Raw genomic sequence first — 22,151 nt, 5'->3', positions numbered from 1 at the left:
CGCCACGGAAGCCCAAAGATTAAATGTTCGTCAGGTATTGTGGAAAAACTTTGACTTTTTACGTCACATCTGAGACCTCACAACACCGCTCCCGGATGGTCTCGAACCACCAACCTTTCAGTTAACAGCCGAACGCGCTAACCATTGCGCCACGGAAGCCCAAAGATTAAATGTTTGTCAGGTATTGTGGAAAAACTTTGGCATTTGACATTACGTTTGAGATCTCACAACACCGCTCCCGGGTGGGCTCGAACCACCAACCTTTCGGTTAACAGCCGAACGCACTAACCATTGCGCCACGGAAGCTGAAAAATTAAACGGTCGTCAGGTATTGTGGAAAAACTTTGGCTTTTTACGTTACATTTGAGACTTCACAACACGGCAGCCGGGTGGGCTCGAACCACCAACCTTTTGGTTAACATCCGAACGCGCTAACCTTCGAGCCAAGGAAGCTCAGAAATGAAATGGTCGTCAGGTATTGTGGAAAAACTCTGACTTTGTACGTCACATCCGAGACTTCAAAACACCGCTCCCGGATGGGCTCGAACCTCAAACCTTTTGAATAACAGCTGAACGCGCTAACCATTGCGCCACGGAAGCCCAAAAATTAAATGTTCGTCAGATATTTTTAAAAAACTCTGAATTTTACGTTACATCTAAGACCTCACAACACCGCTCCCGGATGGGCTCGAACCACCAACCTTTCGGTTAACAGCCGACGGCGTTAAACATTGCGCAACGGAAGCCCAAAGATTAAATGTTCGTCAGGTATTGTGGAAAAACTTCGGATTTTTACGTTACATGTGAGATCTCACAACACCGCTCCCGGGTGGGCTCGAACCGCCAACCTTTCGGTTAACAGCCGAACGCGCTAACCATTGCGCCACGGAAGCCCAAAGATTAAATGTTCGTCAGGTATTGTGGAAAAACTTTGACTTTTTACGTCACATCTGAGACTTCACAACACCGCTCCCGGATGTGCTCGAACCACAAACCTTTTGAATAACAGCTAAACGCTCTAACCTTTGCGCCACGGAAGCCCAAAAATTGAATGTTCGTCAGTTATATTTAAAAAACTCTGAATTTTACGTTACATCTAAGACCTCACAACACAGCTCCCGGATGGGCTCGAACCACCAACCTTTCGGTTAACAGCCGACGGCGTTAACCATTGCGCAACGGAAGCCCAAAGATTAAATGTTCGTCAGGTATTGTGGAAAAACTTTGGATTTTTACGTTACATGTGAGATTTCACAACACCGCTCCCGGGTGGGCTCGAACCACCAACCTTTCGGTTAACAGCCGAACGCGCTAACCATTGCGCCACGGAAGCCCAAAAATTAAATGTTCGTCAGGTATTGTGGAAAAACTTTGACTTTTTACGTCACATCTGAGACCTCACAACACCGCTCACGGATGGGTTCGAACCACCAATTTTTCGGTTAACAGCCGAACGCGCTAACCATTGCGCCACGGAAGCCCAAAGATTAAATGTTCGTCAGGTATTGTGGAAAAACTTTGACTTTTTACGTCACATCTGAGACCTCACAACACCGCTCCCGGATGGTCTCGAACCACCAACCTTTCAGTTAACACCCGAACGCGCTAACCATTGCGCCACGGAAGCCCAAAGATTAAATGTTTGTCAGGTATTGTGGAAAAACTTTGGCATTTGACACTACGTTTGAGATCTCACAACACCGCTCCCGGGTGGGCTCGAACCACCAACCTTTCGGTTAACAGCCGAACGCGCTAACCATTGCGCCACGGAAGCCCAAAAATTAAATGTTCGTCAGGTATTGTGGAAAAACTTTGACTTTTTACGTCACATCTGAGACCTCACAACACCGCTCACGGATGGGCTCGAACCACCAACCTTTCGGTTAACAGCCGAACGCGCTAACCATTGCGCCACGGAAGCTCAGAAATGAAATGGTCGTCAGGTATTGTGGAAAAACTTTGACTTTTTACGTCACATCTGAGACCTCACAACACCGCTCCCGGATGGGCTCGAACCACCAACCTTTCAGTTAACACCCGAACGCGCTAACCATTGCGCCACGGAAGCCCAAAAATTAAATGTTCGTCAGGTATTGTGGAAAAACTTTGACTTTTTACGTCACATCTGAGACCTCACAACACCGCTCCCGGATGGGCTCGAACCACCAACCTTTCAGTTAACACCCGAACGCGCTAACCATTGCGCCACGGAAGCCCAAAAAATAAATGTTCGTCAGGTATTGTGGAAAAACTTTGACTTTTTACGTCACATCTGAGACCTCACAACACCGCTCACGGATGGGCTCGAACCACCAACCTTTCGGTTAACAGCCGACGGCGTTAACCATTGCGCAACGGAAGCCCAAAGATTAAATGTTCGTCAGGTATTGTGGAAAAACTTTGGATTTTTACGTTACATGTGAGATTTCACAACACCGCTCCCGGGTGGGCTCGAACCACCAACCTTTCGGTTAACAGCCGAACGCGCTAACCATTGCGCCACGGAAGCCCAAAAATTAAATGTTCGTCAGGTATTGTGGAAAAACTTTGACTTTTTACGTCACATCTGAGACCTCACAACACCGCTCACGGATGGGCTCGAACCACCAACCTTTCGGTTAACAGCCGACGGCGTTAACCATTGCGCAACGGAAGCCCAAAGATTAAATGTTCGTCAGGTATTGTGGAAAAACTTTGGATTTTTACGTTACATGTGAGATTTCACAACACCGCTCCCGGGTGGGCTCGAACCACCAACCTTTCGGTTAACAGCCGAACGCGCTAACCATTGCGCCACGGAAGCCCAAAAATTAAATGTTCGTCAGGTATTGTGGAAAAACTTTGACTTTTTACGTCACATCTGAGACCTCACAACACCGCTCACGGATGGGTTCGAACCACCAATTTTTCGGTTAACAGCCGAACACGCTAACCATTGCGCCACGGAAGCCCAAAGATTAAATGTTCGTCAGGTATTGTGGAAAAACTTTGACTTTTTACGTCACATCTGAGACCTCACAACACCGCTCCCGGATGGTCTCGAACCACCAACCTTTCAGTTAACAGCCGAACGCGCTAACCATTGCGCCACGGAATACCAAAGATTAAATGTTTGTCAGGTATTGTGGAAAAACTTTGGCATTTGACACTACGTTTGAGATCTCACAACACCGCTCCCGGGTGGGCTCGAACCACCAACCTTTCGGTTAACAGCCGAACGCACTAACCATTGCGCCACGGAAGCTCAAAAATTAAACGGTCGTCAGGTATTGTGGAAAAACTTTGGCTTTTTACGTTACATTTGAGACTTCACAACACGGCAGCCGGGTGGGCTCGAACCACCAACCTTTTGGTTAACATCCGAACGCGCTAACCTTCGAGCCAAGGAAGCTCAGAAATGAAATGGTCGTCAGGTATTGTGGAAAAACTCTGACTTTGTACGTCACATCCGAGACTTCAAAACACCGCTCCCGGATGGGCTCGAACCTCAAACCTTTTGAATAACAGCTGAACGCGCTAACCATTGCGCCACGGAAGCCCAAAAATTAAATGTTCGTCAGATATTTTTAAAAAACTCTGAATTTTACGTTACATCTAAGACCTCACAACACCGCTCCCGGATGGGCTCGAACCACCAACCTTTCGGTTAACAGCCGACGGCGTTAAACATTGCGCAACGGAAGCCCAAAGATTAAATGTTCGTCAGGTATTGTGGAAAAACTTCGGATTTTTACGTTACATGTGAGATCTCACAACACCGCTCCCGGGTGGGCTCGAACCGCCAACCTTTCGGTTAACAGCCGAACGCGCTAACCATTAAGCCACGGAAGCCCAAAAATTAAATGTTCGTCAGGTATTGTGGAAAAACTTTGACTTTTTACGTCACATCTGAGACCTCACCACACCGCTCACGGATGGGCTCGAAAAACCAACCTTTCGGTTAACAGCCGAACGCGCTAACCATTGCGCCACGGAAGCTCAGAAATGAAATGGTCGTCAGGTATTGTGGAAAAACTTTGACTTTTTACGTCACATCTGAGACCTAACAACACCGCTCCCGGATGGGCTCGAACCACCAACCTTTCGGTTAACAGCCGAACGCGCTAACCATTGCGCCACGGAAGCTCAAAAATTAAATGGTCGTCAGGTATGTGGAAAAACTTTGACTTTTTACGTTACATTTGAGACTTCACAACACTGCTCCCGGGTGGGCTCGAACCACCAACCTTAAGGTTAACATCCGAACACGCTAACCATGGAGCCAAGGAAGCTCAGAAATGAAATGGTCGACAGGTATTGTGGAAAAACTTTGACTTTTTACGTCACATCTGAGACTTCACAACACCGCTCCCGGATGGGCTCGAACCACAAACCTTTTGAATAACAGCTGAACGCTCTAACCATTGCGCCAAGTAAGCCCAAAAATTAAATGTTCGTCAGGTATTGTGGAAAAACTTTGAATTTTTACGTCACATCTGAGACCTCACAACACCGCTCACGGATGGGCTCGAACCACCAACCTTTCGGTTAACAGCCGAACGCGCTAACCATTGCGCCACGGAAGCCCAAAGATTAAATGTTCGTCAGGTATTGTGGAAAAACTTTGACTTTTTACGTCACATCTGAGACCTCACAACACCGCTCCCGGATGGTCTCGAACCACCAACCTTTCAGTTAACAGCCGAACGCGCTAACCATTGCGCCACGGAAGCCCAAAGATTAAATGTTTGTCAGGTATTGTGGAAAAACTTTGGCATTTGACATTACGTTTGAGATCTCACAACACCGCTCCCGGGTGGGCTCGAACCACCAACCTTTCGGTTAACAGCCGAACGCACTAACCATTGCGCCACGGAAGCTGAAAAATTAAACGGTCGTCAGGTATTGTGGAAAAACTTTGGCTTTTTACGTTACATTTGAGACTTCACAACACGGCAGCCGGGTGGGCTCGAACCACCAACCTTTTGGTTAACATCCGAACGCGCTAACCTTCGAGCCAAGGAAGCTCAGAAATGAAATGGTCGTCAGGTATTGTGGAAAAACTCTGACTTTGTACGTCACATCCGAGACTTCAAAACACCGCTCCCGGATGGGCTCGAACCTCAAACCTTTTGAATAACAGCTGAACGCGCTAACCATTGCGCCACGGAAGCCCAAAAATTAAATGTTCGTCAGATATTTTTAAAAAACTCTGAATTTTACGTTACATCTAAGACCTCACAACACCGCTCCCGGATGGGCTCGAACCACCAACCTTTCGGTTAACAGCCGACGGCGTTAAACATTGCGCAACGGAAGCCCAAAGATTAAATGTTCGTCAGGTATTGTGGAAAAACTTCGGATTTTTACGTTACATGTGAGATCTCACAACACCGCTCCCGGGTGGGCTCGAACCGCCAACCTTTCGGTTAACAGCCGAACGCGCTAACCATTGCGCCACGGAAGCCCAAAGATTAAATGTTCGTCAGGTATTGTGGAAAAACTTTGACTTTTTACGTCACATCTGAGACTTCACAACACCGCTCCCGGATGTGCTCGAACCACAAACCTTTTGAATAACAGCTAAACGCTCTAACCTTTGCGCCACGGAAGCCCAAAAATTGAATGTTCGTCAGTTATATTTAAAAAACTCTGAATTTTACGTTACATCTAAGACCTCACAACACAGCTCCCGGATGGGCTCGAACCACCAACCTTTCGGTTAACAGCCGACGGCGTTAACCATTGCGCAACGGAAGCCCAAAGATTAAATGTTCGTCAGGTATTGTGGAAAAACTTTGGATTTTTACGTTACATGTGAGATTTCACAACACCGCTCCCGGGTGGGCTCGAACCACCAACCTTTCGGTTAACAGCCGAACGCGCTAACCATTGCGCCACGGAAGCCCAAAAATTAAATGTTCGTCAGGTATTGTGGAAAAACTTTGACTTTTTACGTCACATCTGAGACCTCACAACACCGCTCACGGATGGGTTCGAACCACCAATTTTTCGGTTAACAGCCGAACGCGCTAACCATTGCGCCACGGAAGCCCAAAGATTAAATGTTCGTCAGGTATTGTGGAAAAACTTTGACTTTTTACGTCACATCTGAGACCTCACAACACCGCTCCCGGATGGTCTCGAACCACCAACCTTTCAGTTAACACCCGAACGCGCTAACCATTGCGCCACGGAAGCCCAAAGATTAAATGTTTGTCAGGTATTGTGGAAAAACTTTGGCATTTGACACTACGTTTGAGATCTCACAACACCGCTCCCGGGTGGGCTCGAACCACCAACCTTTCGGTTAACAGCCGAACGCGCTAACCATTGCGCCACGGAAGCCCAAAAATTAAATGTTCGTCAGGTATTGTGGAAAAACTTTGACTTTTTACGTCACATCTGAGACCTCACAACACCGCTCACGGATGGGCTCGAACCACCAACCTTTCGGTTAACAGCCGAACGCGCTAACCATTGCGCCACGGAAGCTCAGAAATGAAATGGTCGTCAGGTATTGTGGAAAAACTTTGACTTTTTACGTCACATCTGAGACCTCACAACACCGCTCCCGGATGGGCTCGAACCACCAACCTTTCAGTTAACACCCGAACGCGCTAACCATTGCGCCACGGAAGCCCAAAAATTAAATGTTCGTCAGGTATTGTGGAAAAACTTTGACTTTTTACGTCACATCTGAGACCTCACAACACCGCTCCCGGATGGGCTCGAACCACCAACCTTTCAGTTAACACCCGAACGCGCTAACCATTGCGCCACGGAAGCCCAAAAAATAAATGTTCGTCAGGTATTGTGGAAAAACTTTGACTTTTTACGTCACATCTGAGACCTCACAACACCGCTCACGGATGGGCTCGAACCACCAACCTTTCGGTTAACAGCCGACGGCGTTAACCATTGCGCAACGGAAGCCCAAAGATTAAATGTTCGTCAGGTATTGTGGAAAAACTTTGGATTTTTACGTTACATGTGAGATTTCACAACACCGCTCCCGGGTGGGCTCGAACCACCAACCTTTCGGTTAACAGCCGAACGCGCTAACCATTGCGCCACGGAAGCCCAAAAATTAAATGTTCGTCAGGCATTGTGGAAAAACTTTGACTTTTTACGTCACATCTGAGACCTCACAACACCGCTCACGGATGGGTTCGAACCACCAATTTTTCGGTTAACAGCCGAACACGCTAACCATTGCGCCACGGAAGCCCAAAGATTAAATGTTCGTCAGGTATTGTGGAAAAACTTTGACTTTTTACGTCACATCTGAGACCTCACAACACCGCTCCCGGATGGTCTCGAACCACCAACCTTTCAGTTAACACCCGAACGCGCTAACCATTGCGCCACGGAAGCCCAAAGATTAAATGTTTGTCAGGTATTGTGGAAAAACTTTGGCATTTGACACTACGTTTGAGATCTCACAACACCGCTCCCGGGTGGGCTCGAACCGCCAACCTTTCGGTTAACAGCCGAACGCGCTAACCATTGCGCCACGGAAGCCCAAAAATTAAATGTTCGTCAGGTATTGTGGAAAAACTTTGACTTTTTACGTCACATCTGAGACCTCACAACACCGCTCACGGATGGGCTCGAACCACCAACCTTTCGGTTAACAGCCGAACGCGCTAACCATTGCGCCACGGAAGCTCAGAAATGAAATGGTCGTCAGGTATTGTGGAAAAACTTTGACTTTTTACGTTACATTTGAGACTTCACAACACTGCTCCCGGGTGGGCTCGAACCACCAACCTTAAGGTTAACATCCGAACACGCTAACCATGGAGCCAAGGAAGCTCAGAAATGAAATGGTCGACAGGTATTGTGGAAAAACTTTGACTTTTTACGTCACATCTGAGACTTCACAACACCGCTCCCGGATGGGCTCGAACCACAAACCTTTTGAATAACAGCTGAACGCTCTAACCATTGCGCCAAGTAAGCCCAAAAATTAAATGTTCGTCAGGTATTGTGGAAAAACTTTGACTTTTTACGTCACATCTGAGACCTCACAACACCGCTCACGGATGGGCTCGAACCACCAACCTTTCGGTTAACAGCCGAACGCGCTAACCATTGCGCCACGGAAGCCCAAAGATTAAATGTTCGTCAGGTATTGTTAAAAAGCGTACCGAAAAAATCGCATGTTTTTTTCTTCAAGATAAAAAATCCGTGACAATGATTTCTTATTGAAAATTGAATTTGAACAGTTTTTTGAATGAATATCGTTACATTTGCTTGAATTAAAGCAAAAAGTACAAAAATAATGGTTTCATTGGTTATATTTGAAAATAGTGAAAAAATTCGGAAAATGTGCTTCTCTGGTCGAGAAACGTCGTTTTTGAAAATGTTATTAAAAATCGCGGTACATATTTATTTATTGATCAATCGAGATGAAATCACTTTTAATGAGTATTTTATAGGTAATAAAGCTGAATTCGGTCAAAAATTTGTCCAAAAGAAAATGCATTAAAAAGTGTACCGAAAAAATCGCATGTTTTTTTTCTTCAAGATACAAGATCCGTGACAACAATTTCTTATTGAAAATTCAATTTGAACAGTTTTTTGAATGAATATCGTTACATTTGCTTGAATTAAAGCAAAAAGTACAAAAATAATGGTTTCAGTGGTTATATTTGAAAATAGTGAAAAAATACTCAGAATGTGCATCTCTGGCCGAGAAACGTCAATTTTGAAAATGGTATTAAAAATCGAGGTACATTTTTATTTATTGATCAATCGAGATGAAATCACTTTTAATGAGTATTTTATAGATATTTAAGCTGAATTCGGTAAAAAATTTGTACAGAAAAAAATGCATTTTAAAGTTTTCCGAAAAAATCGCTTGTTTTTTTTTCTTCAAGATACAAAATCCGTGACAACGATTTCTTATTGAAAATTGAATTTAAACAGTTTTTTGAATGAATATCGTTACATTTGCTTGAATTTAAGCAAAAAGTACAAAAATAATGGTTTCAGTGGTTATATTTGAAAATAGTGAAAAAATACTCAAAATATGCTTCTCTGGCCGAGAAACGTCGATTTTGAAAATGGTATTAAAAATCAAGGTACATTTTTATTTATTGATCAATCGAGATGAAATCACTTTGTATTTTATAGGTAATTAAGCTGAATTCGGTCAAAAATTTGTCCAGAAGAAAATGCATTAAAAAGTGTACCGAAAAAATAGCATTTTTTTTTCTTCAAGATACAAAATCCGTGACAACGATTTCTTATTGAAAATTGAATTTGAACAGTTTTTTGAATGAATATCGTTACATTTGCTTGAATTAAAGCAAAAAGTACAAAAATAATGGTTTCATTGATTATATTTGAAAATAGTGAAAAATTCTCAAAATGTGCTTCTCTGGTCGAAAAACGTCGATTTTGAAAATGTTATTAAAAATCGAGGTACATTTTTACTTATTGATCAATCGAGATGAAATCACTTTTAATGAGTATTTTATAGGTAAATAAGCTGAATTGGGTCATAAATATGTCCAGAAAATAATGCATTAAAAAGCGTACCGAAAAAATCGCATGTTTTTTTCTTCAAGATAAAAAATCCGTGACAATGATTTCTTATTGAAAATTGAATTTGAACAGTTTTTTGAATGAATATCGTTACATTTGCTTGAATTAAAGCAAAAAGTACAAAAATAATGGTTTCATTGGTTATATTTGAAAATTGTGAAAAAATTCTCAAAATGTACTTCTCTGGTCGAGAAATGTCGATTTTGAAAATGTTATTAAAAATTGAGGTACATTTTTATTTATTGATCAATCGAGATGAAATCACTTTGTATTTTATAGATAATTAAGCTGAATTCGGTCATAAATTTGTCCAGAAAATAATGCATTCAAAAGTGTACCGAAAAAATCGCATGTTTTTTTTCTTCAAGATACAAAATCCGTGACAACGATTTCTTATTGAAAATTGAATTTGAACAGTTTTTTGAATGAATATCGTTACATTTGCTTGAATTAAAGCAAAAAGTACAAAAATAATGGTTTCATTGGTTATATTTGAAAATAGTGAAAAAATTCTCAAAATGTGCTTCTCTGGTCGAGAAAATTCAATTTTGAAAATGTTATTAAAAATCGAGGTACATTTTTATTTATTGATCAATCGAGATGAAATCACTTTTAATGAGTATTTTATAAGTATTTTAGCTAAATTCGGTCAAAAATTTTTCCAGAAAAAAATCCGTTCAAAAGTGTACCGAAAAAATCGCATGTTTTTTTCTTCAAGATACAAAATCCGTGACAACGATTTCTTATTGAAAATTGAATTTGAACAGTTTTTTGAATGAATATCGTTACATTAACATGAATTAAAACAAAAAGTACAAAAACTATGGTTTCAGTGATTATATTTGAAAATAGTGAAAAAATTCGGAAAATGTGCTTCTCTGGTCGAGAAACGTCGTTTTTGAAAATGTTATTAAAAATCGCGGTACATTTTTATTTATTGATCAATCGAGATGAAATCACTTTTAATGATCATTTTATAGGTAATAAAGCTGAATTCGGTCAAAAATTTGTCCAAAAGAAAATGCATTAAAAAGTGTACCGAAAAAATCGCATGTTTTTTTTCTTCAAGATACAAGATCCGTGACAACAATTTCTTATTGAAAATTCAATTTGAACAGTTTTTTGAATGAATATCGTTACATTTGCTTGAATTAAAGCAAAAAGTACAAAAATAATGGTTTCAGTGGTTATATTTGAAAATAGTGAAAAAATACTCAGAATGTGCTTCTCTGGCCGAGAAACGTCAATTTTGAAAATGGTATTAAAAATCAAGGTACATTTTTATTTATTGATCAATCGAGATGAAATCACTTTTAATGAGTATTTTATAGATATTTAAGCTGAATTCGGTTAAAAATTTGTCCAGAAAAAAATGCATTCAAAAGTGTACCGAAAAAATCGCATGTTTTTTTTCTTCAAGATACAAAATCCGTGACAACGATTTCTTGTTGAAAATTGGATTTAAACAGTTTTTGAATGAATATCGTTACGTATGCTTGAATTAAAGCAAAAAGTACAAAATAATGGTTTTAGTGGTTATATTTGAAAAAAGTGAAAAAATACTCAAAATGTGCTTCTCTGGCCGAGAAACGTCGATTTTGAAAATGTTATTAAAAATCGAGGTACATTTTTATTTATTGATCAATCGAGATGAAATCACTTTTAATGAGTATTTTATAGATATTTAAGCTGAATTCGGTTAAAAATTTGTCCAGAAAAAAATGCATTCAAAAGTGTACCGAAAAAAATCGCATGTTTTTTTTCTTCAAGTTACAAGATCCGTGACAACGATTTCTTATTCAAAATTGAATTTAAACAATTTTTTGAATGAATATCGTTACATTTGCTTGAATTAAAGCAAAAATTACAAAAATAATGGTTTTAGTGGTTATATTAGAAAAAAGTGAAAAAATACTCAAAATATGCTTCTCTGGCCGAGAAACGTCGATTTTGAAAATGTTATTAAAAATCGAGGTACATTTTTATTTATTGATCAATCGAGATGAAATCACTTTTAATGAGTATTTTATAGATATTTAAGCTGAATTAGGTTAAAAATTTGTCCAGAAAAAATGCATTCAAAAGTGTACCGAAAAAATCGCATGTTTTTTTTCTTCAAGATACAAAATCCGTGACAACGATTTCTTATTGAAAATTGAATTTAAAGTTTTTTGATTGAATATCGTTACATTTGCTTGAATTAAAGCAAAAAGTACAAAAATAATGGTTTCAGTGGTTATATTTGAAAATAGTGAAAAAATACTCAAAATGTGCTTCTCTGGCCGAGAAACGTCAATTTTGAAAATGGTATTAAAAATCGAGGTACATTTTTATTTATTGATCAATCGAGATGAAATCACTTTTAATGAGTATTTTCTAGATATTTAAGCTGAATTCGGTAAAAAATGTGTACAGAAAAAAATGCATTTTAAAGTTTTCCGAAAAAATCGCTTGTTTTTTTTCTTGAAGATACAAAATCCGTGACAACGATTTCTTATTGAAAATTGAATTTAAACAGTTTTTTGAATGAATATCGTTACATTTGCTTGAATTTAAGCAAAAAGTACAAAAATAATGGTTTCAGTGGTTATATTTGAAAATAGTGAAAAAATACTCAAAATGTGCTTCTCTGGCCGAGAAACGTCAATTTTGAAAATGGTATTAAAAATCAAGGTACATTTTTATTTATTGATCAATCGAGATGAAATCACTTTTAATGAGTATTTTATAGATATTTAAGCTGAATAAGGTTAAAAATTTGTCCAGAAAAAAATGCATTCAAAAGTGTACCGAAAAAATCGCATGTTTTTTTTCTTCAAGATACAAAATCCGTGACAACGATTTCTTATTCAAAATTGAATTTAAACAGTTTTTGAATGAATATCGTTACATTTGCTTGAATTAAAGCAAAAATTACAAAAATAATGGCTTTAGTGGTTATATTTGAAAAAAGTGAAAAAATACTCAAAATATGCTTCTCTGGCCGAGAAACGTCGATTTTGAAAATGTTATTAAAAATCGAGGTACATTTTTATTTATTTATCAATCGAGATGAAATCACTTTTAATGAGTATTTTATAGATATTTAAGCTGAATTAGGTTAAAAATTTGTCCAGAAAAAAATGCATTCAAAAGTGTACCGAAAAAATCGCATGTTTTTTTTCTTCAAGATACAAAATCCGTGACAACGATTTCTTATTCAAAATTGAATTTAAAGTTTTTTGATTGAATATCGTTACATTTGCTTGAATTAAAGCAAAAATTACAAAAATAATGGCTTTAGTGGTTATATTTGAAAAAAGTGAAAAAATACTCAAAATATGCTTCTCTGGCCGCGAAACGTCGATTTTGAAAATGGTATTAAAAATCGAGGTACATTTTTATTTATTGATCAATCGAGATGAAATAACTTTTAATGAGTATTTTATAGATATTTAAGCTGAATTCGGTAAAAAATGTGTACAGAAAAAAATGCATTTTAAAGTTTTCCGAAAAAATCGCTTGTTTTTTTTTCTTCAAGATACAAAATCCGTGACAACGATTTCTTATTGAAAATTGAATTTAAACAGTTTTTTGAATGAATATCGTTACATTTGCTTGAATTTAAGCAAAAAGTAAAAAAATAATGGTTTCATTGGTTATATTTGAAAATAGTGAAAAATTCTCAAAATGTGCTTCTCTGGTCGAGAAACGTCGATTTTGAAAATGTTATTAAAAATCGAGGTACATTTTTATTTATTGATCAATCGAGATGAAATCACTTTCAATGAGTATTTTATATGTAAATAAGCATAATTCCGTCAAAAATTTGTTCCGAAAAAATCGCATGTTTTTTTTCTTCAAGATACAAAATCCGTGACAACGATTTCTTATTGAAAATTGAATTTGAACATATTTTTGAATGAATATCGTTACATTAACATGAATTAAAACAAAAAGTACAAAAACTATGGTTTCAGTGATTATATTTGAAAATAGTGAAAAAATTCGGAAAATGTGCTTCTCTGGTCGAGAAACGTCGATTTTGAAAATGTTATTAAAAATCGAGGTACATTTTTATTTATTGATCAATCGAGATGAAATCACTTTTAATGAGTATTTTATAGATATTTAAGCTGAATTCGGTAAAAAAATTGTCCAGAAAAAAATGCATTCAAAAGTGTACCGAAAAAATCGCATGTTTTTTTTCTTCAAGATACAAAATCCGTGACAACGATTTCTTGTTGAAAATTGGATTTAAACAGTTTTTGAATGAATATCGTTACATATGCTTGAATTTAAGCAAAAAGTACAAAAATAATGGTTTCAGTGGTTATATTTGAAAATAGTGAAAAAATACTCAAAATGTGCTTCTCTGGCCGAGAAACGTCAATTTTGAAAATGGTATTAAAAATCAAGGTACATTTTTATTTATTGATCAATCGAGATGAAATCACTTTTAATGAGTATTTTATAGATATTTAAGCTGAATTCGGTAAAAAAATTGTCCAGAAAAAAATGCATTCAAAAGTGTACCGAAAAAATCGCATGTTTTTTTTCTTCAAGATACAAAATCCGTGACAACGATTTCTTGTTGAAAATTGGATTTAAACAGTTTTTGAATGAATATCGTTACATATGCTTGAATTAAAGCAAAAAGTACAAAAATAATGGTTTTAGTGGTTATATTTGAAAAAAGTGAAAAAATACTCAAAATGTGCTTCTCTGGCCGAGAAACGTCGATTTTGAAAATGTTATTAAAAATCGAGGTACATTTTTATTTATTGATCAATCGAGATGAAATCACTTTTAATGAGTATTTTATAGATATTTAAGCTGAATTCGGTAAAACATTTGTACAGAAAAAAATGCATTTTAAAGTTTTCCGAAAAAATCGCTTGTTTTTTTTTCTTCAAGATACAAAATCCGTGACAACGATTTCTTATTGAAACGTGAATTTAAACAGTTTTTTGAATGAATATCGTTACACTTGCTTGAATTTAAGCAAAAAGTACAAAAATAATGGTTTCAGTGGTTATATTTGAAAAAAGTGAAAAAATACTCAAAATGTGCTTCTCTGGCCGAGAAACGTCGATTTTGAAAATGTTATTAAAAATCGAGGTACATTTTTATTTATTGATCAATCGAGATGAAATCACTTTTAATGAGTATTTTCTAGATATTTAAGCTGAATTCGGTAAAAAATGTGTACAGAAAAAAATGCATTTTAAAGTTTTCCGAAAAAATCGCTTGTTTTTTTTTCTTGAAGATACAAAATCCGTGACAACGATTTCTTATTGAAAATTGAATTTAAACAGTTTTTGAATGAATATCGTTACATTTGCTTGAATTAAAGCAAAAATTACAAAAATAATGGCTTTAGTGGTTATATTTGAAAAAAGTGAAAAAATACTCAAAATATGCTTCTCTGGCCGAGAAACGTCGATTTTGAAAATGTTATTAAAAATCGAGGTACATTTTTATTTATTTATCAATCGAGATGAAATCACTTTTAATGAGTATTTTATAGATATTTAAGCTGAATTAGGTTAAAAATTTGTCCAGAAAAAAATGCATTCAAAAGTGTACCGAAAAAATCGCATGTTTTTTTTCTTCAAGATACAAAATCCGTGACAACGATTTCTTATTCAAAATTGAATTTAAAGTTTTTTGATTGAATATCGTTACATTTGCTTGAATTAAAGCAAAAATTACAAAAATAATGGCTTTAGTGGTTATATTTGAAAAAAGTGAAAAAATACTCAAAATATGCTTCTCTGGCCGCGAAACGTCGATTTTGAAAATGGTATTAAAAATCGAGGTACATTTTTATTTATTGATCAATCGAGATGAAATAACTTTTAATGAGTATTTTATAGATATTTAAGCTGAATTCGGTAAAAAATGTGTACAGAAAAAAATGCATTTTAAAGTTTTCCGAAAAAATCGCTTGTTTTTTTTTCTTCAAGATACAAAATCCGTGACAACGATTTCTTATTGAAAATTGAATTTAAACAGTTTTTTGAATGAATATCGTTACATTTGCTTGAATTTAAGCAAAAAGTAAAAAAATAATGGTTTCATTGGTTATATTTGAAAATAGTGAAAAATTCTCAAAATGTGCTTCTCTGGTCGAGAAACGTCGATTTTGAAAATGTTATTAAAAATCGAGGTACATTTTTATTTATTGATCAATCGAGATGAAATCACTTTCAATGAGTATTTTATATGTAAATAAGCATAATTCCGTCAAAAATTTGTTCCGAAAAAATCGCATGTTTTTTTTCTTCAAGATACAAAATCCGTGACAACGATTTCTTATTGAAAATTGAATTTGAACATATTTTTGAATGAATATCGTTACATTAACATGAATTAAAACAAAAAGTACAAAAACTATGGTTTCAGTGATTATATTTGAAAATAGTGAAAAAATTCGGAAAATGTGCTTCTCTGGTCGAGAAACGTCGATTTTGAAAATGTTATTAAAAATCGAGGTACATTTTTATTTATTGATCAATCGAGATGAAATCACTTTTAATGAGTATTTTATAGATATTTAAGCTGAATTCGGTAAAAAAATTGTCCAGAAAAAAATGCATTCAAAAGTGTACCGAAAAAATCGCATGTTTTTTTTCTTCAAGATACAAAATCCGTGACAACGATTTCTTGTTGAAAATTGGATTTAAACAGTTTTTGAATGAATATCGTTACATATGCTTGAATTTAAGCAAAAAGTACAAAAATAATGGTTTCAGTGGTTATATTTGAAAATAGTGAAAAAATACTCAAAATGTGCTTCTCTGGCCGAGAAACGTCAATTTTGAAAATGGTATTAAAAATCAAGGTACATTTTTATTTATTGATCAATCGAGATGAAATCACTTTTAATGAGTATTTTATAGATATTTAAGCTGAATTCGGTAAAAAAATTGTCCAGAAAAAAATGCATTCAAAAGTGTACCGAAAAAATCGCATGTTTTTTTTCTTCAAGATACAAAATCCGTGACAACGATTTCTTGTTGAAAATTGGATTTAAACAGTTTTTGAATGAATATCGTTACATATGCTTGAATTAAAGCAAAAAGTACAAAAATAATGGTTTTAGTGGTTATATTTGAAAAAAGTGAAAAAATACTCAAAATGTGCTTCTCTGGCCGAGAAACGTCGATTTTGAAAATGTTATTAAAAATCGAGGTACATTTTTATTTATTGATCAATCGAGATGAAATCACTTTTAATGAGTATTTTATAGATATTTAAGCTGAATTCGGTAAAACATTTGTACAGAAAAAAATGCATTTTAAAGTTTTCCGAAAAAATCGCTTGTTTTTTTTTCTTCAAGATACAAAATCCGTGACAACGATTTCTTATTGAAACGTGAATTTAAACAGTTTTTTGAATGAATATCGTTACACTTGCTTGAATTTAAGCAAAAAGTACAAAAATAATGGTTTCAGTGGTTATATTTGAAAAAAGTGAAAAAATACTCAAAATGTGCTTCTCTGGCCGAGAAACGTCGATTTTGAAAATGTTATTAAAAATCGAGGTACATTTTTATTTATTGATCAATCGAGATGAAATCACTTTTAATGAGTATTTTCTAGATATTTAAGCTGAATTCGGTAAAAAATGTGTACAGAAAAAAATGCATTTTAAAGTTTTCCGAAAAAATCGCTTGTTTTTTTTTCTTGAAGATACAAAATCCGTGACAACGATTTCTTATTGAAAATTGAATTTAAACAGTTTTTTGAATGAATATCGTTACATTTGCTTGAATTTAAGCAAAAAGTACAAAAATAATGGTTTCAGTGGTTATATTTGAGAATAGTGAAAAAATACTCAAAATGTGCTTCTCTGGCCGAGAAACGTCAATTTTGAAAATGGTATTAAAAATCAAGGTACATTTTTATTTATTGATCAATCGAGATGAAATCACTTTTAATGAGTATTTTATAGATATTTAAGCTGAATTCGGTAAAAAAATTGTCCAGAAAAAAATGCATTCAAAAGTGTACCGAAAAAATCGCATGTTTTTTTTCTTCAAGATACAAAATCCGTGACAACGATTTCTTGTTGAAAATTGGATTTAAACAGTTTTTGAATGAATATCGTTACATATGCTTGAATTAAAGCAAAAAGTACAAAAATAATGGTTTTAGTGGTTATATTTGAAAAAAGTGAAAAAATACTCAAAATGTGCTTCTCTGGCCGAGAAACGTCGATTTTGAAAATGTTATTAAAAATCGAGGTTAATTTTTATTTATTGATCAATCGAGATGAAATCACTTTTAATGAGTATTTTATAGATATTTAAACTGAATTAGGTTAAAAATTTGTCCAGAAAAAAATGCATTCAAAAGTGTACCGAAAAAATCGCATGTTTTTTTTCTTCAAGATACAAAATCCGTGACAACGATTTCTTATTGAAAATTGAATTTAAAGTTTTTTGATTGAATATCGTTACATTTGCTTGAATTAAAGCAAAAAGTACAAAAATAATGGTTTCAGTGGTTATATTTGAGAATAGTGAAAAAATACTCAAAATGTGCTTCTCTGGCCGAGAAACGTCAATTTTGAAAATGGTATTAAAAATCAAGGTACATTTTTATTTATTGATCAATCGAGATGAAATCACTTTTAATGAGTATTTTATAGATATTTAAGCTGAATTCGGTAAAAAAATTGTCCAGAAAAAAATGCATTCAAAAGTGTACCGAAAAAATCGCATGTTTTTTTTCTTCAAGATACAAAATCCGTGACAACGATTTCTTGTTGAAAATTGGATTTAAACAGTTTTTGAATGAATATCGTTACATATGCTTGAATTAAAGCAAAAAGTACAAAAATAATGGTTTTAGTGGATATATTTGAAAAAAGTGAAAAAATACTCAAAATGTGCTTCTCTGGCCGAGAAACGTCGATTTTGAAAATGTTATTAAAAATCGAGGTACATTTTTATTTATTGATCAATCGAGATGAAATCACTTTTAATGAGTATTTTATAGATATTTAAGCTGAATTCGGTTAAAAATTTGTCCAGAAAAAAATGCATTCAAAAGTGTACCGAAAAAATCGCATGTTTTTTTTCTTCAAGATACAAAATCCGTGACAACGATTTCTTGTTGAAAATTGGATTTAAACAGTTTTTGAATGAATATCGTTACATATGCTTGAATTAAAGCAAAAAGTACAAAAATAATGGTTTTAGTGGTTATATTTGAAAAAAGTGAAAAAATACTCAAAATGTGCTTCTCTGGCCGAGAAACGTCGATTTTGAAAATGTTATTAAAAATCGAGGTTAATTTTTATTTATTGATCAATCGAGATGAAATCACTTTTAATGAGTATTTTATAGATATTTAAGCTGAATTCGGTAAAAAAATTGTCCAGAAAAAAATGCATTCAAAAGTGTACCGAAAAAATCGCATGTTTTTTTTCTTCAAGATACAAAATCCGTGACAACGATTTCTTGTTGAAAATTGGATTTAAACAGTTTTTGAATGAATATCGTTACATATGCTTGAATTAAAGCAAAAAGTACAAAAATAATGGTTTTAGTGGATATATTTGAAAAAAGTGAAAAAATACTCAAAATGTGCTTCTCTGGCCGAGAAACGTCGATTTTGAAAATGTTATTAAAAATCGAGGTACATTTTTATTTATTGATCAATCGAGATGAAATCACTTTTAATGAGTATTTTATAGATATTTAAGCTGAATTCGGTTAAAAATTTGTCCAGAAAAAAATGCATTCAAAAGTGTACCGAAAAAATCGCATGTTTTTTTTCTTCAAGTTACAAGATCCGTGACAACGATTTCTTATTCAAAATTGAATTTAAACTGTTTTTTGAATGAATATCGTTACATTTGCTTGAATTAAAGCAAAAATTACAAAAATAATGGTTTTAGTGGTTATATTTGAAAAAAGTGAAAAAATACTCAAAATATGCTTCTCTGGCCGAGAAACGTCGATTTTGAAAATGTTATTAAAAATCGAGGTACATTTTTATTTATTGATCAATCGAGATGAAATCACTTTTAATGAGTATTTTCTAGATATTTAAGCTGAATTCGGTAAAAAATGTGTACAGAAAAAAATGCATTTTAAAGTTTTCCGAAAAAATCGCTTGTTTTTTTTTCTTGAAGATACAAAATCCGTGACAACGATTTCTTATTGAAAATTGAATTTAAACAGTTTTTTGAATGAATATAGTTACATTTGCTTGAATTTAAGCAAAAAGTACAAAAATAATGGTTTCAGTGGTTATATTTGAAAATAGTGAAAAAATACTCAAAATGTGCTTCTCTGGCCGAGAAACGTCAATTTTGAAAATGGTATTAAAAATCGAGGTACATTTTTATTTATTGATCAATCGAGATGAAATAACTTTTAATGAGTATTTTATAGATATTAAAGCTGAATTCGGTAAAAAATGTGTACAGAAAAAAATGCATTTTAAAGTTCTCCGAAAAAATCGCTTGTTTTTTTTTCTTGAAGATACAAAATCCGTGACAACGATTTCTTATTGAAAATTGAATTTAAACAGTTTTTTTGAATGAATATCGTTACATTTGCTTGAATTTAAGCAAAAAGTACAAAAATAATGGTTTCAGTGGTTATATTTGAAAATAGTGAAAAAATACTCAAAATGTGCTTCTCTGGCCGAGAAACGTCAATTTTGAAAATAGTATTAAAAATCAAGGTACATTTTTATTTATTGATCAATCGAGATGAAATCACTTTTAATGAGTATTTTATAGATATTTAAGCTGAATTCGGTAAAAAAATTGTCCAGAAAAAAATGCATTCAAAAGTGTACCGAAAAAATCGCATGTTTTTTTTCTTCAAGATACAAAATCCGTGACAACGATTTCTTGTTGAAAATTGGATTTAAACAGTTTTTGAATGAATATCGTTATATATGCTTGAATTAAAGCAAAAAGTACAAAAATAATGGTTTTAGTGGTTATATTTGAAAAAAGTGAAAAAATACTCAAAATGTGCTTCTCTGGCCGAGAAACGTCGATTTTGAAAATGTTATTAAAAATCGAGGTACATTTTTATTTATTGATCAATCGAGATGAAATCACTTTTAATGAGTATTTTATAGATATTTAAGCTGAATTCGGTTAAAAATTTGTTCAGAAAAAAATGCATTCAAAAGTGTACCGAAAAAATCGCATGTTTTTTTTCTTCAAGTTACAAGATCCGTGACAACGATTTCTTATTCAAAATTGAATTTAAACAGTTTTTTGAATGAATATCGTTACATTTGCTTGAATTAAAGCAAAAATTACAAAAATAATGGTTTTAGTGGTTATATTTGAAAAAAGTGAAAAAATACTCAAAATGTGCTTCTCTGGCCGAGAAACGTCGATTTTGAAAATGTTATTAAAAATCGAGGTACATTTTTATTTATTGATCAATCGAGATGAAATCACTTTTAATGAGTATTTTCTAGATATTTAAGCTGAATTCGGTAAAAAATGTGTACAGAAAAAAATGCATTTTAAAGTTTTCCGAAAAAATCGCTTGTTTTTTTTTCTTGAAGATACAAAATCCGTGACAACGATTTCTTATTGAAAATTGAATTTAAACAGTTTTTTGAATGAATATAGTTACATTTGCTTGAATTTAAGCAAAAAGTACAAAAATAATGGTTTCAGTGGTTATATTTGAAAATAGTGAAAAAATACTCAAAATGTGCTTCTCTGGCCGAGAAACGTCAATTTTGAAAATGGTATTAAAAATCGAGGTACATTTTTATTTATTGATCAATCGAGATGAAATAACTTTTAATGAGTATTTTATAGATATTAAAGCTGAATTCGGTAAAAAATGTGTACAGAAAAAAATGCATTTTAAAGTTCTCCGAAAAAATCGCTTGTTTTTTTTTTCTTCAAGATACAAAATCCGTGACAACGATTTCTTATTGAAAATTGAATTTAAACAGTTTTTTGAATGAATATCGTTACATTTGCTTGAATTTAAGCAAAAAGTACAAAAATAATGGTTTCAGTGGTTATATTTGAAAATAGTGAAAAAATACTCAAAATGTGCTTCTCTGGCCGAGAAACGTCAATTTTGAAAATGGTATTAAAAATCAAGGTACATTTTTATTTATTGATCAATCGAGATGAAATCACTTTTAATGAGTATTTTATAGATATTTAAGCTGAATTCGGTAAAAAAATTGTCCAGAAAAAAATGCATTCAAAAGTGTACCGAAAAAATCGCATGTTTTTTTTTTTCAAGATACAAAATCCGTGACAACGATTTCTTGTTGAAAATTGGATTTAAACAGTTTTTGAATGAATATCGTTATATATGCTTGAATTAAAGCAAAAAGTACAAAAATGATGGTTTTAGTGGTTATATTTGAAAAAAGTGAAAAAATACTCAAAATGTGCTTCTCTGGCCGAGAAACGTCGATTTTGAAAATGTTATTAAAAATCGAGGTACATTTTTATTTATTGATCAATCGAGATGAAATCACTTTTAATGAGTATTTTATAGATATTTAAGCTGAATTCGGTTAAAAATTTGTTCAGAAAAAAATGCATTCAAAAGTGTACCGAAAAAATCGCATGTTTTTTTTCTTCAAGTTACAAGATCCGTGACAACGATTTCTTAT

The 22,151-nt window shown here is 34.2% G+C and overlaps 7 non-coding genes across 7 annotated transcripts; all 7 read right to left on the bottom strand.

Moving 5' to 3' along the window:
- Positions 1 to 1,260: 1,260 nt before the first annotated feature.
- Positions 1,261 to 1,333, bottom strand: TRNAN-GUU (transfer RNA asparagine (anticodon GUU)). The gene has a single exon. It is a non-coding gene; the product is annotated as a tRNA-Asn (tRNA).
- A 368-nt stretch (positions 1,334 to 1,701) lies between these two features.
- On the bottom strand, positions 1,702 to 1,774 carry TRNAN-GUU (transfer RNA asparagine (anticodon GUU)). The gene has a single exon. It is a non-coding gene; the product is annotated as a tRNA-Asn (tRNA).
- Positions 1,775 to 2,436: 662 nt separating this feature from the next.
- On the bottom strand, positions 2,437 to 2,509 carry TRNAN-GUU (transfer RNA asparagine (anticodon GUU)). The gene has a single exon. It is a non-coding gene; the product is annotated as a tRNA-Asn (tRNA).
- A 221-nt stretch (positions 2,510 to 2,730) lies between these two features.
- On the bottom strand, positions 2,731 to 2,803 carry TRNAN-GUU (transfer RNA asparagine (anticodon GUU)). Its single transcript has one exon. It is a non-coding gene; the product is annotated as a tRNA-Asn (tRNA).
- A 3,010-nt stretch (positions 2,804 to 5,813) lies between these two features.
- On the bottom strand, positions 5,814 to 5,886 carry TRNAN-GUU (transfer RNA asparagine (anticodon GUU)). The gene has a single exon. It is a non-coding gene; the product is annotated as a tRNA-Asn (tRNA).
- Positions 5,887 to 6,254: 368 nt separating this feature from the next.
- On the bottom strand, positions 6,255 to 6,327 carry TRNAN-GUU (transfer RNA asparagine (anticodon GUU)). The gene has a single exon. It is a non-coding gene; the product is annotated as a tRNA-Asn (tRNA).
- A 662-nt stretch (positions 6,328 to 6,989) lies between these two features.
- On the bottom strand, positions 6,990 to 7,062 carry TRNAN-GUU (transfer RNA asparagine (anticodon GUU)). Its single transcript has one exon. It is a non-coding gene; the product is annotated as a tRNA-Asn (tRNA).
- Positions 7,063 to 22,151: the final 15,089 nt, after the last annotated feature.

The sequence above is a fragment of the Phalangium opilio genome, unplaced genomic scaffold (genome assembly GCF_054372755.1).
Source record: "Phalangium opilio isolate 3A_F unplaced genomic scaffold, DU_Popi_V2 ptg000352l_1, whole genome shotgun sequence".
Lineage (NCBI taxonomy): Eukaryota > Metazoa > Arthropoda > Arachnida > Opiliones > Phalangiidae > Phalangium > Phalangium opilio.
This window is presented reverse-complemented; position numbering and strand designations above follow the sequence as displayed.